This window comes from Equus quagga, chromosome 5 (genome assembly GCF_021613505.1).
Source record: "Equus quagga isolate Etosha38 chromosome 5, UCLA_HA_Equagga_1.0, whole genome shotgun sequence".
Lineage (NCBI taxonomy): Eukaryota > Metazoa > Chordata > Mammalia > Perissodactyla > Equidae > Equus > Equus quagga.
The window spans coordinates 63,651,361-63,668,277 of record NC_060271.1 but is presented as its reverse complement, the minus strand read 5'-3'; the positions used below and the strand labels follow the sequence as shown (position 1 = coordinate 63,668,277).

The following is a 16,917-nucleotide window of genomic DNA, read 5'->3' as shown; positions in this document are numbered from 1 at the left end:
TTGTTCCAATAGCGTTTTTTAAAAAGACTACCCTTTTCCCACTCTCCAGTTGTTGCATTGGCACCTTTGTCAAAAATCAGTTGACTATAAATCTAAGGATTCCTTGCTGGACTTTCAGCTGTGTTCTATTGATCTGTCTGTCTGTTCTTATGTACTATCACATTGTTTTGATGACTATAACTTTATACTAACTTTTGAAGTAAGGAGGTATAAGCTATCCAGTTTTGTTCTTATTTTCAAAGATTATTTTGGCTGTTTTGTGTCTTTTGCTTTTCCATATAAACTTTAGGATCAGCTTGTAAATTTCTGCAAAAGACCTTTTCTGGGATTTTGATAGAGATTGCATTGAATCTGTGGAGAAGTGGCATGTTAATATGGAGTCTTCTGATGTACACACATGGAATGTTATCTCCATTTATTTAGATCTGTAAGTTCTCTCAAAGAGTTTTATAGTTCTCAGTGTGCAAGTATACTGTTTACACTTCTTTTGTTAAATTTCTTCCTACATATTTTATTCTGTTTGATGCTGTTGTTGAATGGAATTGTTTTTTAAACTTTATTTTTGGATAATAGTATATAAAAATAGAATTTTGTATATTGATCTTGTTTCCTGAGACTTTGCTGAACTCATTTATTAGCTCTAGTGGGTTTCTTTGGTTATACATATGTGTGTGTGTGTATGTCTGTTCCTGAGGAATTTCTACGTATAGGATCCTGTTATCTAAGAATAAAGACAGTTTCACTTCTTCCTTTCTAATCTGGATGACTTTTATTTCTTTTTCTTGGCCTGATTTCACTGGCTGGAGCTTCCTATACAGTTTGTAATAGAAGTGAGAGCAGACATCATTGCCTGTTTCCTGATATCAGGCAAAAAGCATTCAGTTCTTCACTGTTGTGTATGATTTTAGCTGTACATTTTTCAAAGATACTTTGTAAGTTTGAACAAGTTCCCTTCTGTTCCTAGTTTATTGAGAACTTTTGTCATGGATGAGTATTGGATTTTGTCAAATGCTTTTTCTGCATTGAGATGCTTATATCATTTTCCCCCTTATCCTATTAATATGACAAACTACATTAATACAACATATTGCTTAAACTAGTCTTGCATTCTTGAGATGAATCCCAGTTGGTCATGGTATATAATCTGTATGGTACATAATATTTGCATTTGGTTTGCTAATATTTTATTTTAAGGATTTTTATCTCTATTCATTGTGTATATTCATGTGTAGCTTTCTTTTCTTGTGATGTCATTTTCTAGCTTCAGAATCAGGGTAATACTGGCCTCCTAGAGTAAATTGGGAGGTTTTCCTTCTTTTGCTCTTCTCTGGAAGAGTTTTTCAAAAATTGCTATTCTTTCTTTTTTAACTTTTTGATAGAATTCACCAGTGAAGAGAACTGAGCGTAAGCTTTTCTTTAACAGAAGATTTTACAACTGATTCAATTTCTTTCCTTTTTATAGTTTATTCAGATTTTCTTTTTTCTTGAATCAGTTTTGGTAATTTATATCTTTATTTTCTATTAAGTTTGCTGTTTCCTCTAAGTTATCTACTTTGTTGGCATAAATTTGTTCATAGTATTGTTTTATACACTAATTCATATTTTTAAAGTTGATTTTTCTGAATTCGTAACCTTGCTCATCTTTCTATTAAATCTGATGATTTTAAATTTTTTCTGTAGACAGTTGTCATCTGCAAATAATGATTTTTATTCCTTTTACAATTCTTATTTCTTTTTGTTTTTCTTGTCTTGCACTGCTGACTAGAACTTGTAGTACAATTTTTTAAAAATCAACTATATTGAATTAACATTACATTCAATAAATTGCATCTATTTTAAGTGTACAGTTCAGTGAGTTTTGACACATAGATACACCCATGTAATCACCACCACAGTAAGCATATTCATCACTCTGAAATGTCCCCTCATGACACTTCACGATCCATTCTTCCCCTCCTTCAGGTCCCAGGCAACCACTGGTATTCTTTCAGTAAGGATAGATTCATTTTGCCAGTTCTAGAATTTCATGTAAGTAGAATCCTATAACATGCATCATTTTGTTTTATGTCTTTTGCACAGCATAGTGGTTTCTTTCAAGTTTCAGATTTTGCAGCTATCAGTAGTGCATTTCTTTTTATTGCTGAATTGTATTCCTTTATATGGATATACTTCAGTTTAATATTTATGTACTCATCTGTTAATGGACATTGACTATTATAAATAAAGCTTCAGTGCACAGTTATGCTCAAGTGGCAGTACAATTTTTTTTTCCTTTTTCTCTCCAAAGTCCTCCAGTACGTAGTTGTATATTCTTCGTTGTGGGTCCTTCTAGTTATGGCATGTGGGATGCTGCCTCAGCGTGGCTTGATGAGCAGTGCCATGTACGCGCCCAGGATTCGAACCAATGAAACACTGGACCGCCTGCAGCAGAGCGTGTGAACTTAACCACTCGGCCACGGGGCCAGCCCCCAGCAATACAATTTTAAGTAAAAATAATAGTGCGCTTTATCCTAGATTTTAAAGGGACTGCTATTAATATTTCCTGACTGATTACAATGTGTGCTGTAATTTCTGGTAGATACTCTATCAGGTTAAGGAAATTCTCTTCAAATTGTAGTTTGATAAAAGTTATTGGGCTATTTGTTTTATAGTTGTGGATAGATATAGAGGCTAGATTTAGAATTCTTTTTAGATAATCATAGAGTTTTTCTAATTACTCTGCTAATATGATGAATTTTATCTTTGGGTTTAAAGGTGTTAAGCTGCCATTGTGTTCCTGAGATAACTAAATTTTCCAATTTAAATTAAAATTTTTCAAATGTTTTGGCATAATGTTCATGATATTCTCTTTTCTTCTTGATGTCTGTAGCATCTGAAGTTATATCTGTCTTTTTATTAATTATTTATGCCTTTTGTTCTTCCTGGTCAGTTCGTCTGGAAGTTTGACCATTCTATTATCCTTTATAAAGAACCAAGTTTACTTTTGTTAATTCTATTTTATATTAGTTTTCCATTTCATTCATTTCTGTTCTTTGTTATATCATTCCTTTTGTATTCTTTGGGCTTATTGTGCCCAGGGATTGATTGTTAGCTTTTTTCCTTTCTAAGACATGTCTAAACCTATAAATTTCTCTCAATCTACCATTTTACTTATATCCAGAAGTTTCTTTCTTTCATTAAATACTTTTTATCAAGGTAATATATGCAGATAGTTTTGAAAGCCATGTGATTTTACAAGAATTAGCAACTTGTAAAAACAGCAAAGCAGTAGTCCTTCATTTCATGATTGTTTCTGTAGATGCTAAAAAGGCTTCCTGCAAAATTCAGCACTCATTCCTTATTTAAAAATCAACACTAAAGGAAATAGGAGTGGATGGATACTGTTTTTGGTCATTTTTTTACTGTGGTAAAATACAGATAACATATTTACCATCTTAACTATTTTTAAGTGTACGATTCAGTAGTAGTAAGTATATTCATATTGTTGTGCAAGCCTCACCACCATCCATCTACAGCACTCTTCATCTTGCAAAACTGAAACTCTATACCCATTAAACAACAACTACTCATTACACCCTTCCCCCAAGCCCTTGGCAGCCACCATTCTACTTTCTGTCTCTCTGATTTCGACAAGTGTGGGTACCTCAGATGAGTGGAATCATATGGTATTTGTCTTTTTGTCACTGGCGTATTTCACTTAACATAATGTCCTCCAGGTTCATCCATGTTGTAGCATATGTCAGAATTTCCATCCTTTTTAAGGCTGAATCATATTCCATTGTGTGTATCTACCACGTTTTGCTTATCCGTTCATCTGCTGATGGTTACTTGGGTTGCTTCCATGTTTTAACTGTTGTGAATAATGCTCTTATGAACATGGGTGTACAAATACCTTTTTGAAACCCTGCTTTCAATTCTGAGTGTATACCCAGAAGTGGATTTCTGGATCATGTGGCAATTCTATTTTTAATTTTTTGAGGAACCACCATACTGTTTTCCACAGCAGCTGTACCATTATACATTCCCACCAATAGTGCACAGGGTTCCAGTTTCTCCACGTTTTCACCGACACTTGTTATTTTTTGTTTTTTTGATAGTAGCCATCCTAATGGGTGTGAGGTGGTATCTCATTAAGTTTTGATTTGCATTTCCCTAATGATTAATGATGTTGAGCATCTTTTCATGTGCTTATTGACCATTTGTATATCTTTGGAGAAATACAAAGAACTGTTCAAGCCCTTTGCCCGTTTTTGAATTGGGTTATTTGGTTTTTATATTGTTGACTTTTAAGAGTTCTGTGTGTATTCTGGATATTAATCTCTTACAATTTATACGATTTGCAACTATTCCCTGCCATTCTGTAGGTTGCTTTTTCACTCTGTTGATAGTGTCCTTTGATGCATGACATTTTTTAATTTTCATGAAGTCTGATTTGTCTATTTTTTCTTTTGCTGCCTATGCCTTTGGTGTCATAGTTAAGAAATCCTTGCCAAATCCAGTGTTGGGAAGCTTTTATCCTCTGTTTTCTTCTAAGAGTTTTATAGTTTTAGCTCTGGCATTTGGGTCCTTGATTCATTTTGAGTTAATTTTTGTATATGATGTTAGGTAAGGCTCCAACTTCATTCTTATGCATGTGGACATCCAGTTTTCCCAGCACCATTTGTTGAAAAGTCTGTAGATTACCCATTGAATGGTTTTAGCACCCTTGTCAAAATTATTTGACCATATGTGTGGAGGTTTATTTCTGGGCTCTCTTTTCTGTTCCATTGGTCTGTATGTCTATCTTTATGCCAATACTACCTTGTTTTGATTACTGTAGCTTTGTAGTAAATTTTGAAGTCAAGAAGCATGAGCCCTAACTTTGTTCTTTTTCAAGATTGTTTTGGCTATTTGGGGCCCCTTGAGATTCCATATGAATTTTAGGGTGGATTTTTCTATTTCTACAAAAAATGTCATTGTGATTTTGATAGAGATTGCAAAGAAACTGTAGATTGCTTTGGGTCGTGTTGACAAGAATATTAAGTCTTCCAATTCATGAACATAGGATGTCTTTCCATTTATTTATGTCTTCTTTAATCTCTTTTAGTAATGTTTTATAGTTTTCATTGTACAAGTCTTTCCCCTTCTTGGTTAATTCCTAAGACTTTTATTCTTTTTGAGGTATAGTAAATGGAACTTTCTTAATTTCCTTTTCAGATTGTTTATTCCTAGTATATAGAAATGCAACAGATTTTTGTGTGTTGACCCTACTACTTTGCTGAACTTATTTATTAGTTCTAACAGGGTTTTTTTGTGGAATCTTTAACGTTTTCTACAGATAAGATCATTGGATGGATGTTTTCTTAAAATGAAAAAATATGTTATACCTTAGTAAGAAAGTCAGCATCATACTTAATGGGGAAACAGAGGCATTTCCACTAGAAGAGTTTATGTTCCAATGGGACTGTCTAGTTTCTAAAGTTGAATAGAATTTCCCTCTGAAAACATCTGCATCTGGTCCCAGTTTCATTTAAGAATGTCCTTGGTGAAGCAGTAAAAATTATTAATGTTATTAAACCTCAATTCTTGAGTAGATCTCTTTTCAATGTTACATATAGCAAAATGGCAAGATGTATAAGTATTTCTATATACTGAAGTGGTGTTCTCTAGGAAAAGCACTTGTGCTGTTATCTCAGTTGCAAGCTGAATTAGCTGCATTTTTTCATGAATACTCTTACCTGAACAACTGAGGGGAAGACTGGTTTTTTCAGATGAGACTGTTTGGCAGGCACTTTTTCATAAAGGAACAGAGTGACCCTGTCACTTCAAGGAAAACAACTGAAAATATTCATTATCAATGATAAAATTCTGGCTTTGACAAAAAATTATAATTTGGGGACATTTGATCTACCTCTGTGAGCTTTAAAGCTTTCCTATACTTAAAGAGTTTTTGGTGAGGTGGGTTGGTGATATTAAAGAATGGTGATGTTATTGAAGAATGTGGTTTTGGGGGCTGGCCCCTTGGCTGAAAGGTTAAGTTCGTACGCTCTGCTTTGGTGGCCCAGTGTTTGCTGGTTGGGATCCTGGGTGCAGACCTACACACTGCTCATCCAGCCATGCTGTGGCGGAATCCCACGTAGAAGAACTAGAGTGACTTACAACTAGGATAGACAACTGTGCACTGAGGGGCTTTGGGGAGAAAAAAAAAAGAGGAAGATTGGCAACAGATCTTAGCTCAGGGTCAGTCTTCCTACCAAAATGCATACCTTTAAAAAAAAAAAAGGAATGTGATTTTTTTAAAATACTGTATAATGAAACGTTTGAAAGATCTGCATAAATTAGTAAGCTAATATTTTCCAAATAAACAATGCATGATGTTACAAAGTTATGCATGGGTAAAACATCCATCCAACCTATAATATAGACTAATGTGTTTTAATGTGACAGTACAAAAAGTTCCTTGATATGGTTTCAGATTCTACATTGTAACTGGAAATTTGCTTGCCTTTGCTTTTAATGTTCATTTGCCCATCATTTTATTTTTAGCTTTTCTGAGTAAGTCTTAGGTTTGTTTCTTATGTGGAGGATACAGTTAGGTTTTGCTCTGTGAGCCAAAGCCAAAAGTCCTTTTCTTCTTTTGAAAAGTGAATTAAGCCTATTCACATTTATTGAGATGACTGAAGATGTGGTTTAGCTTCTGCCATTTTATATTATCATTAATGTTTATATTATGTTACATTTGTGTTTTCCTCTCTATGATGCATTTTCGTTTTTGCTCTTTAATAAATTTTACTTTCTTCATCGCATTTTATTTTTAACTGATTTTTTTTTCTTCTTCTTCTTCTTCGTCTCCCCAAAGCTCCCCCAGCACGTAAGCACGTAGTTGTATACTCTAGTTGTGAGTACCTCTGGTTGTGCTTTGCGGGATGCTGCCTCAGCATGGCTTGATGAGCAGTGCCATGGCTGCACCCAGGATCCGAACCAGCAAAACCCTGGGCCCCTAAGCAGAGCATGCAAACTTAACCACTCGTCCACAGGGCTGGCCCCTCTTCATCTGATTTTTATTCTTTTTGTTCTTTTCCCACTTATGTCCAATATACCTTTATTAAGTTTCCATTTAAATCTGTTCTGTCTTGTAATATAGTCTTCATTTTGATATGATTTTTTTCTTGTATCATTTCTGAGATCAGTCAACTCTTGTTTCATTACTTCCATTTTTTTGTTCAGTTTTCATCTTAGTTTTTGAATTTCAGTTCAAGTTGTTTTTTCATATTCCTAAACAGGGATTTTTAATTCAGTTTGGGTTTTTTGTGTTACAGTTTTCTTCTGCATGTTTTTTTGGGGAGAGGGAGTTGGGGCTAAGTTGATCATTTTCAACAGCTGATGTGTTTTTTTTTCTGTTTTCTTCTATAGCTTTGTATAGTTGAAGAGTGCTTATGTCTATGGCTGTTCAAGACTGTTCAAGACTGTTGATTTGGAGTAGTTTATAAGAATTCTCATTTAAAGTGCCCACCTGTGTCATTGTGATGATGTGCAGCTTCTTTAATGGATGGTGCGGAGGGACAGAGTCTAGTGTATAAGTCAAGGGGTTGGTCTTCACCAAGATGTCCCAGCCATTGGAACAGGAGAGGAGCATAAATGGCAGAGAAGCTGGCTGGTGGGTAAATGTTTTGGTAGTAAATTGTGGAAGTCTCTTTTGATTGAGTTTTCTCAATAAAATAGGAAGGAAGGTTAGGCTGAGTGAGCATGGATGAAGAGGTGTAGGGGATTTGAAGGCAGAAAACTGTTAGATTTCTTTAGGAAGATGTTGGAATAATAGACGATGAATATACAGTTAGATCTTCTCGTGTCATTCAGTACATTCACGACATATTTTTAATAATTGCTCACAGTTCTGTTTTATGGCTTAAATTATCATTCAATGATTTTTTAACCAATTTCCTGTCGTTGGACATTTACTATTATAAATAAAGTGGAACAATGTCTCTTGTTATACCATTCATAAACTTGGAGTTCTTAACGTTTTTGTTGTTAAGATATAAGAATTGTTCTTTCTCATTGGTTCATAAACTGTAGACAGGTTATACACTTGTGTAAAATGTAAATGTTAGGAGTATGATGATGTCTTTAACATAATATTCAAATATGAAATTTGCCAAGTACAAATAATAAGATTCTAAATATGCACTTTTATATGCTGATGCTGAGTATTGTTAGAAAAATACCGTGAAACTGAAACTGTCATCATCATATTGTTTTATTACTGGGGAAAGTAATAGCATCACTGACTTGCAGTATACATAAAGCACACCGGAGTTAGTGACACTTTTTAGCAAAGTCCTATTTGAAACTAGGACTCAAAGTTGTTTTAGTTGTAACTTAATCGCTCTAAAGTAAGAAAGGGAGTTGTGTTTACTCCAAGCAGACCTAGGAAGGATGAAACCAGGATGGATCCTGGGCCCTTAGTGTCAGGCGTCTGTGAGCTGGGTGTGAGTCATCTCTCAGTGCCCCATTGCCGTCTGCTGGGTTGACTGGTTCACTCCCTGGCTGTGGCTGGGGAGGAGGGCAAGACAAGGCACTAGAAGCTGCCAGAGGAAGTCACAGAAGAGAGAGGCTGAGTTGACACTTTGAACGGGTCCATTACAAAAACCTTCAATAATTCAATGAAATTGTGCAAGGGAGTGCTTATATTATCTGAAGAATCAATACTTTGTATCTTCTTTAAAGATCACATACAATTTAAAGAAATTCAAGAGCTTGTCATAGCTCAGAAGTGTAGAAGGTAATTTTTATGGCAACATGTATGTAGGCTCACATTGGCCAACACGTCAGTAAGCTAACATGAATGTACACTTACCATGTGCAGGCACTGTACTGTTTTATTTAATAATGTTTAACTTTCTTATTTAAGCCTCATAACCCTATGAGGTGAATAATGGGATCCATCGCATAGAAAAGGAATAAATAGGAACAGTTACAGTTTTTCTATTTTCATGAGCCTTGAAAAATACTTGCATTTAATCTTATGACAATTTAACAGTTTATTTCCTTATGATATTACCTCATGTATAGTTTAGTAATTATGAGGTATAAATGTTTATATATAAGGTTTATATGTAAGAAAAAATAATTCTTATATTCCAAGAAGCAATACTCGTCTCACCTGTAAACTTAACAGACCAAGCAGAGGTTTGAGGGACTGAGAAGTCAGAGAAGTTAAAGAAGCTCTTATTTTACAAAGGCGAGCATGTCTGTGTCAGTGAACTCTCTGAACTTGTTCTGTTAAATCAAGTGGAGGGAGAGACATATTCTTTTGGATGTGCCCATTGCACCTAAAGCAGCTGTGGATGTCTTATCTCTAGGTTATTATAGAGCCTTCTGACTGACCTCTTGCCTCCGTTTTCTTCTTTCTTCTCTACAGTTCACTCTTTTCCTCAGTTAGAACAGATTTCCCAATGTACTGCTTCAGCCATGCCTCCACTGTGTAGTACCCTGAAGCAAGATCCATTTGTCCACCTGGTTTTAAGTGCTGTGTAGTCTGGCCATCTCAGTCATACCAAGCTTTAGTTCCTGCTGCCCTCTGCTCCCCTTTTTTCCTCCTGTGAAGTAAATCTCAGTGCTTTCTTGATGCAGCTCCAAGCAAGTACACATATAATAAAACCATTGGCGGTTAGAAAAATCTGGACCAAAGGAAATATAAGTAAGAAAGTTGTAATGGGAAGAGCTGTATATGGATTTACATGTCACTTGGCCAGCATGGTTGTCATGACTGTATTAAATTTATCTTTGATCTGTTTTGGAGCCATATCAAAAGTGATGAAGTGGTTATCTACTTACCTCTCATTATCAGAAAGAAGGTAGGATGCAAAAACCTAACCTCTCCTGGTAATGATTTCATAAAAACAATTCTTATGTAGGTCTTCATTGTGGAAATCACTGAGTAGAATGGACAGAATTCTTATTTCTAAGATTCTCTGTGACAGATTTCATAGAACTTTTTTGTGGTCACTTACCAAAAGCCACATGACAGTAAAACCCAATTTTTGTCAGCTGGTAAGATATTCACATATGTGGTCTTTTGGTGTTTTGACTTGATCCTATTGTAGAACTTAAGGAATTCAGATGCACAGATGTTAAATGACTTGTCCCCTGTCTTAATAGGTTTCCTGACCTCCGTACAAGCTTCTTAGTTCACTGACTAGTTCTGATAAGCATAACCATTGAGGGGTTACATTCAAGGATTTCTTCTGAGCTGTTGTTTGTTGAGATCAAAATACTATTTGGTTTGGTGATCTGGCCTAAAGAATATGGGGTTCATATTGCCAGTTAGAAGCTCAAACACCACATTTGGTCTGTAGTGAGATCAGAATGTCTCAGGTTCAGGTTCAGCACCTGCTGAATGCTAGGGTCATATATGTGAAATCCTTTTTAATACCTATTAGAATTCTATTATAGGGATTATTATAGTAATAGTAGTTGTTATTACTATTTACAGATGAGGAAACCAAGTCTGTAAGAAGGCATTACCTTCCCCGAGTCTCCATAGTTTGTATTCTTAGTTGTATACCGTCATGTATGTTTGCTCCTCTTCCTAGCAGAATCTCAGTTTTGTTTAGGTGTCCTTCCCTCCTCCATGACATCATCTGTGCTTTGTGGATGATGGGCCCTGTCCCCAACCCTTAGGGTTGTACCATCAAGGGTCTAAAGTTGTGGTTCTCAACCTTGGCTTCACATTGGAATCATTTGGGAAACCAAAAAAAAAAAAATACTGATGCCTGAGACTGACTCTCAGAAATTACGATTTTTTTCTGGGTTGGAGTGGGAGCCCTGGGGTGTGGACATGAGATTTTCAGTAGCTCCCAGATGATTCTAAGGCAAAGCCAAGGGTGAAAACCATTCATCTCAACAACTAATGGAAATGCCATTCTTCCGGCCAGTCGTTGGTTTAGACTTAAAATATGAATACATGTCGTCTGGTGCACTTCTGGAAAAGTTAACATCTCTTGAGATACACAAAGAAGAGGCCAGACATTGCTGTGTCTAAATATGACACCCAGAACTGATGGAGCTATCGATGACCTCAAGGGGAGCTAGCTAGCCAGCTGAAGATGATAGAGAGGAAAGGTGGGGAGAAGCTGGGTCCTGGATAACAACTGAGCTATGGAATTCATGAACCTTAGAAAGGAGACATCCAACCTTCAGATTGCATGTTATACCACATGAAATAACATATTTTCTTTACATTTAAGCCGTTTTGGTTTGAGTTCTCTGTTACCTGCATCCAAAGGCAAGCTAATAAATGTGAGCCAAGAATCAAACTTACATGCATTTATCCAAAGTCCATATTTCTCCCAGGGTCTCCACCCCCCTCTTCACTGACTGCGTTCACTGTCTCAGCCCCTGCAGACGGGACACAGTAAGAAACAGGTGTAAGAAAGGAGGAGACTTGACAACAGGGAGGGCAGTTTTCACGACACCGAGCAGAAACTGGGAAGGAGCAGATATGTTTACAAGGCTGAAGAGGAAAGGAGGGAATGTATTTGTGGGTAGGGAGGGATAAGATGCCCAACTCACCTCAAAGTGGTGTTGATTCCTGTGAAATGTGTAAGACTGTTCACATTATTTTAAAATAAAGTTAAAAAAATGGCACTTTTTTGGTTAATATATGTCATTAATTTTGAGATACACATTTATTTTCATAGTTAACATCTCTGAAATTGGAATGTATTTTACAGTTGTTAGAATATCACATTTTAGTTGCCAGGTTATTTTTTTCTTGTTGGTACATAAAAAATGGTGGATCTTAAGTTAGTGATATATTTAGATTTGATTGAATGTAATTTTTAACTGAAATAATATATGTATATAGTCAAAAGCTTACTGTGAAATAAAATTTGTTATGAAATTTATTTTGGATTAATAAATTATGAAAACATAAAAAGGTTTTTTAATGAAAAAGAGTCATTCCCTGCCTCCCCCACCCTCTTTGTGGTAGGCAGAATTCTAAGATGGCTCCCAAGATTACTTGCCTCTGGTGTGCGTGACCTGTATAAACTTCTCCCTTGAAGTGTGGGCATCACTGTGAGTGCACTTCATTTCACTCCCACGATTAACTTAGATTATATGTCAGAAGAAGCAGCTTTACCTTTAATATATTCAAAGTCTCAAATCAGTTGGTTTTGAATTCATCAAAAGGCAGATCTAGGTGGGCCTCAACTAATCAAATGAACACTTAAAAGAAGCTAGGCCCTTCCTGAAGTCAAAGATTAGAAGAAGCATTAGAGAGGTTCTCCTACTGGCCTTGAAGAAGTAGGCTGCCATGTTGTGAGAGGGCCATGTGTCCAGAGCTAGAGAGCAACCCTCACATGACTTGGAAGAAATGGGAACTTTGGTCTGTCTTACACCCACAAGTTACTGAATTATGCCAACAACCTGAATGAACTTGGAAGAGGTGCTCCAGGCTTATTTTGTATGTTCTGACCCAGCCCTCAATTGGCCATTTCTCTAAGGAGCCCAGATTCCTTTATAATCCAAGATCTAGATGCTAGATGTGCTCATTGCTTTTGAGTCTGGTCAGATGAAGACAGGCCCTGAGGATGTAGTGTGAGCTGTCATACAGATCAAAAAGTGAGAGTTTCGGGGGAAGGGGGCTTTCGAGCAGTCCCAGATCTGTTCTGCCCTCTCTGGTGGCGGCCAGGGCACTGGTTCTCACAGTTACTGCTGTTGCGGGGCTGTTGATCTGCAAGGCTACCGTGAGCTGGGGAGGGGGAATGAGGTTAGGGCAAGCCATTGCCACAAGGCATTTTACCAAGATTCAGCCGATTCTCTTGAGTAAATTCTCTTTGAATTGTTGTAAGCCTTTAATTTTCAGAATTCTGATAAAATTGATTTTGACTGTTTTTGCCAGTGTTCTCCCAAAAGTAGAAACTGGTTCACTTTTAACTACTGTTTGACATAATACCTTCTTTATTTCATATCTTCTCTTTAGAAATATTTCTTTATGACTGATATGAAGACTGAGTGTGTGCCATCTTCTAGTCATTTTATTTCAGAATCCCCCTTTCCTGCCTGCTCTCCAGGGACTCATCTTCCTGGCTGGATGCTCCTCATTCCTGAGTATTTAGGACCTTTACTCCTGCTCCAAATTTTTAAACTACCTTTTTTAGAAGTTCCACAGAAGTAGCCTTATTTACCATTCATATGTCTTAAATAAATATGAATTTTGTATCACAGCTGTATCCTAGACAAAAATATTTCAAATTTATTTGCCGAGATGTGTTGTTTGGCAGGTATATTTGTTACATAATAATGTAAACTGAAAATTAATCTTGGACTTCCTGAACAAATTTGTGATTCAGCCCCATATCTGCTGACACACCAGCTCTTTTCAGCTTTCTGTATGCCTGCAGACTGCAAGCCAATTTAAACTTCCTTGTGTAGCTGAACTCAGTTAGGTGATCCCGGAATCAACAGAAATGCTCCTTTTTTCAGCCAAATGCACATAAAACAGTCATTTCAGTCCATGAAGAAGGAAAACCTGGACCCGGTGAATTCCTGATTGTCTCAGAGGCTGAATGCCTGTCCTTGTGCAGCTGTGAAGGGTTCTATGTTCTCCCCAAGCTGGGAAGATGATGTGAGTGGCCTCTCAGGAAACAGAAACCTGCCCAGCCTCCCCTGGGCCCTGCTGCTCTAGTCTGCCAGCATTTCTGCAGGGCTGTGTTCTTTGGGATGCGCCCTACAGCTAAATCTGTACCAGGAAGAGGAAAGAAGGGGAAAAATGACCTTAATTTTAGATAGGATGTGTAGGCCCTGCTGTCTGAGGGGCCAAAAGGCAGGACAGGGAGCAGGGGTGCCCTGTAGCAAATGGGGAGGCCTGGGAAATACTCAGCTGGGAAGATACTCCTGGTGCCCACGGCCTTTGTTCTGTTAAACCTGAATCTCCTCAGTGGTCTCCCTCTTGCTTCTGAGACGTCACCCTCACTTCCTCTGTTGTCAAGGAGCAGCATTAGTGTACATCAGGCAAGGGCACCAGTCACCCTGTACCCTATTTTGGGCTCAGCAACCCTCACACCTCTTGTCTTCAATTGACGTCCCTGATATTCTGGAAGCAGCACAAGGGCCTTCAGTATCTGTCTTGTTCAAGGCTGTATTCCCTGAAAAGATCAGGCACATAGAAGGCCCTCACTCCATATTTATTAAATCATTAAAATATTAAAGGGGCACTGTTTTTTTTCCCCCAACAATATGAAAAATGGTGGACTGTTAGAGGGCCAGCCCCATGGCCTAGTGGTTAAGTTCAGTGCGCTTCACTTCAGTGGCCTGGGTTCGGTTCCCAGCTGTGGACCTACAATGCTATGCTGTGGTGGCGGCCCACCTACAAAATAGAGGAAGATTGGCACAGATGTTAGCTCAGGGTGAATCTTCTTTAAGCAAAAAGAGGAAGATTGGCAACAGATGTTAGCTCAGCATGCCTCTTCCTCAGCAGAAAAAAATACAGTGGTGCATTAGGTGAACGAATTAAAAGGGTTTTGTTTTTTAAGGGTTTTTACCACCTTGAAGTGGTAGAAGCCAAACCATGAAACAACGCAGCTGGAGATGATGTGTCCTTCTGCTCAAGAAATTCAAGAATTCCCCAGACAAAGGGAGAAATGAAGGTGGGTGGCTGACAGAGAACATGTGCCATCAAGCACAGCCAGTGGTTTCCCTGTGCATACGCCTGGTACAGCCATGCCTCCCTGTGTGTGACGCTCACATGCACATGTGAGGTGCTCTCTAAGGCTTTGCACAGTTCCTCCTGAGCAAGCCATCCTCTCGTCTCATTTCCTAACTTGGGACTCGTAACTAGTACCAGTCACCAACTACCTAGTACGCGCCTCACATCACCACACACCAGTGGATCCAGACACCATGGTGGAGACCACTGGTGGTTACTTGGGAGTTGCTGCCCATCAGTCAAAGACCACCAGAACCCACTTAAGAGTCAACAAAGTCAGGTTTATTTGCTGGAGCAAAAGAGAATGCATATCAGGAGCTTGGGGGACATCTCAACAGGAGGGAGTTGGGGAAAGAAAATGACAGAGTTTTTGAGACTAGAGTAAGTCATGGCAGGGGTGGGTCAGATTTTGTAAACTAGAGTTACTGGAAGAGTCAGTGGTCTTGTCTTTGTGAATGAGCAAGTGTTAGGAGTTTACGCTGAAATGATTTGTGACATTCATGGTCTGAATGGGTGCAGTTATGGGGTGTGAGTCCTAGAGCAGCCCATTTTGAAAAGTTGTGGTTTCTATTTTCAACGCTCAGTTCTCCCCCACAGCCTAGCTGGCAGCAGGGCAGTTTTTCACTCTCTCGAGGGGAAAGTGTGACGATTTCTCAGATGCGAGCAAGGCCGTGACCTCGAGAGAACTTCTGTGGAATTCCCGTGTGTTCCTCTTTGGACTCACTTCTGAGCTAGCTTATAAGTGTGTTCCCCTTCCATTTGTGTAAGAGGAAGAGGAAATGGGGGCTGCGTGTTCTGGTTCTTAGGGCAGAACCTGACTCTAATCTAGCAGGTTGATTCACCTGCTCTGTAAGGTCAGCTGATGTTAATGAAAGCAGGGGTTACCAGGGGAGTTTCAGTCAGCCCAGCTCGTTCACCAGAGAGGAGGGACTTCCGTCGCTGTACTTTGGGAGTGGAAGCTGCCTCACCTGCTATTGCAGGAATATTGTGGGAGAGGAGGGAGAGGAGGGGAGGGGAAGAGAGGGGAAGGTGGGGTGGGAGCGGTGGGGGACGGAGGAGGGGTGGAGAGGGAGCTTTTGATCCTGTGGACCCTGAGGGGAGAAGGGTTTTGGTTTTGTTTGCAGTCCTTGAGGCTAATCCAGGGTTGGAATTACGAGTCTGAATTCCTTCCTCATCCCCGGAGTCAGTGACTCTCTTTATGAAATATGCTGATCGAATCCTTTGTTACAGCGTTTACTGCTGTATAAGGAGAGTTGTCATTACTAGTTACAAAATTAGCCAACTTCTCTTTCAAAAAAAGAAAAAAAGCCACAATGTTTGAAAATCAGCCTCCTGAATGTCCCCAGTGTGACTCTGCACTCAGTGCAAAATAACCTTCTTCTCTGACTCTAAATTTAGTGGCAGTTACACTAATAAAGTGATCATCTTTGTCGCTTTTAAGTGATCCAAGATTATTGACAAAGGAAAGGATGGCTGGGCTGAGATGTGGACTTCTGAAGAGGTGTGCTTGGCAGCTGGTGGCTGTCCATGTTCCCCAGATGGAGAGGAGCTCTTCCTCAGCAAGGTGAGGTGACGGACCCTCAGCAGATGTTCTGGATGGGAGACTTCGATACAAGGTGTATGGTGTATTCATATCCGTTTCCTAGGGCTGCTGTACCAGAGGACCACAAACTGGGTGCCTTAAAACAACAGAAGTTGGTTCTCTCACAGTTCTGGAGGCCGGAAGTCTGAAATCAAGGTGTGGGCAGGGCCGCACTCCCTCTGAAGCCTCCAAGTGATGATCCCTCCGTGCCTCTTCCTAGCTGCTGGTGGTTATGGGGCAATCCTCGGCAATTCTTGGCTGGGACAGCATAACTCCACCTCTGCCTCCGTTTTCTCTCCCTGTACGTGTGTCTGTGTCTGTTTTCTTGTAAGGATACCAGTCATTGGATTCGGGCCCACCCTAATCCAGTATGACCTCATTTTGATTTAACTAAATACATCTGCAAAAAAATGCTCTTTCCAAGCAAGGTCACATTCACAGGTGCCTCAGGCTTTAGGACATAAACATATCTTTTTGGAGGACATAATTCAACCTATAACACAAGGCCTAATCTGTTCCCAAGGCAAGAGGTTGGGATAGAGCTGGGGTCTGGCCTTTAAGATCTCCTAAAAGCCCTCCATGTTGCTGAGCAGCCTCCCTCCACCTTTGAGACATCCCAATCTAGCCTAGTTTTGCAATTTAT

At 38.8% G+C, this 16,917-nt stretch overlaps 1 protein-coding gene across 4 annotated transcripts in view; it reads left to right on the top strand.

The window, feature by feature from the left end:
• Positions 1 to 11,854, top strand: part of ZC3H8 (zinc finger CCCH-type containing 8) — a 36,935-nt gene extending 25,081 nt beyond the window's left edge. For 2 of the 4 annotated variants that reach the window (XM_046663202.1, XM_046663198.1), the window contains one exon: positions 7,393 to 11,854. The gene's annotated coding sequence lies outside the window, so the exon portion shown is untranslated. Of the gene's footprint in view, positions 1 to 1,962; positions 2,003 to 6,838; positions 6,851 to 7,392 lie in introns of those variants that run through there. The other 2 variants (XM_046663199.1, XM_046663200.1) reach the window with 2 other exon arrangements.
• The last annotated feature ends 5,063 nt before the right edge of the window (positions 11,855 to 16,917 follow it).